This window comes from Miscanthus floridulus, chromosome 1 (genome assembly GCF_019320115.1).
Source record: "Miscanthus floridulus cultivar M001 chromosome 1, ASM1932011v1, whole genome shotgun sequence".
NCBI classification, from domain to species: domain Eukaryota; kingdom Viridiplantae; phylum Streptophyta; class Magnoliopsida; order Poales; family Poaceae; genus Miscanthus; species Miscanthus floridulus.
In genome coordinates, this window is record NC_089580.1 from 22,332,411 (window position 1) to 22,334,262 (window position 1,852).

Sequence of the window (1,852 nt, forward strand, 5' to 3'; positions counted from 1 at the left end):
ACAGTCCACAAGGATGAAGCATCACATTCACATCACAGCTCACAGGCGTTTTTACCCGGCAATACAAGATGACACGCCAAACCAAAGCAGTTCTGAACACCAAGAACACCACCGGATTACACCACAACACAAAGCAAAGCACCCGTGACCGAAGTCACCGAACAAGAGAAGACTGCACCTACGTAGTACTCCGCTGCCGTCGCCGGCAGTGGGAGGCTCCGACCTGATGACCTGATCGATCGGCCGCCGCTGAGGTAGCTATCTAGCTAGCTAGTAGGGGCTCTGGCCCTGCACATTGCCGTGCGGGTTGTACAGGCAGAGCGTGAGCGTGGCGCCCGTGGCGCAGGTGGCCTGCGCGCACCCGACCTCGGCGGTGCGGCGCCACACCACCTGCGTGTACGTGCCGCACTGCCGCCCCGCGGCGCACGTGTTGTTGGCGTGGGTGTAGTACCGCCCCTCCGCCACCCACAGCGCCACCACGTCGGCGGGGCGCGCGCGGTAGCTGGCCCACCCCTGGTTGGCGCCGTAGGGGCTGGCCCCCATGTCCGCGAACGCGCACCCGCCCTGCCGCTGCTGCTGCGCCACCGTCTTCGCGGCCGCCGAGGCCAGGTCCGCGCTCCACCGCAGCGGGGCCACGCCCACCGCCGCGCGCGCCTGGTTGTGCGGCGCCAGGTACTCGTCCGCCGCCGTCGCGTTGCTGCTGGTGCTGCTGGTGCCGCCTTGCTGCGCCTTGGTGACCGCGCCCGCGCCTGCCCGGCGTGAGGACGCGCGCGCCGTGGGCCGGCGCCGGCGTGGCGCAGAGCGTGAGGAGGGTCACGAGGAGGAAGCACGCAGGGGCCATGGCTGTGGGGAGAAGGTGGTGGCAGCGCGAGTGCGCCATTGAGATCTGGACTTGGTGAGCTGAGTAATGGCTCAGTGAGTGAGCGTTGAGTGCGAGTGTGCGCGCGGGATTGTTCGATGTGTTGTCGTTGTCGATAGCGAGTTAAGAAGAGAGCTCGGCCCGGCACAGGCAGATGGCGACGGTTGCACGCGGGCGATAGCATATTTGTACTTGGTGCCGGCTGCCACGGCGTTGGCGCGTCTCGGCTGTCTCGTGATGCCACAGGCGCGTCCCGTTCGTTCCGATCGATTGATCTCGCAAGTGGCACTGGCACGCGGGACCTGGCGAGATCCAGCGGGTTGTTGGTGTGCATGTCAGTGCCGATCTCCATGGCTCGTTGCCTCGTGGATGCGATTTTTCTGTCCCTGAAAAGATCCGGATCAGGTGGAAGCGTGAGACGCCGCGGCCGCCGAAGCGTGAGGCATAGCGATGGGAATGGACCGACCTTGGATCTGGCTCAGTTGCTCCAAGGCTAGTTTTAGGGATGCGGGTTAACCATTTTTACCGTAAAAGCTATGATCTCATTCAGACGGCGGAACTGTCTACCTCCACAGACACCTTGGTTAGCATTGGTAACTTCACCGAGTTGAACCAACGGTGAGACGACAGAGTACAAACAAAAGCATTGATTACCAAAGTCATCACCACCAAAGCTTGTGAACCTTAAACAGATGACACTATCAGATAACTTGCGACAGGCACACAAAAAAATGAGGCTAAATTTATACAGATACAAATATAAATAGATACTAATCCACGGCATCTAACACGCTAGCACAGAACAGAGGTTACGCCTTAAGAAAGGAAAATAAACAGCAGCACCAACAATAACCAAAATCTGGAAATAAGTTTAGCACATGAATACCTGAGCCAACAATAGCCAGAATCTGAAATAAGTTTACCACATCAGTCCCTGAGACATCCCTAGCAGGGGCCACCCCCTATGATCTGAAATTTCTTTATATACTCCTG

The 1,852-nt window shown here is 58.9% G+C and overlaps 1 pseudogene; it reads right to left on the reverse strand.

Annotated features, from left to right (window-relative positions):
- On the reverse strand, positions 1–1,423 carry LOC136475775 (pathogenesis-related protein PRMS-like; annotated as a pseudogene).
- Between the last annotated feature and the right edge of the window lie 429 nt (positions 1,424–1,852).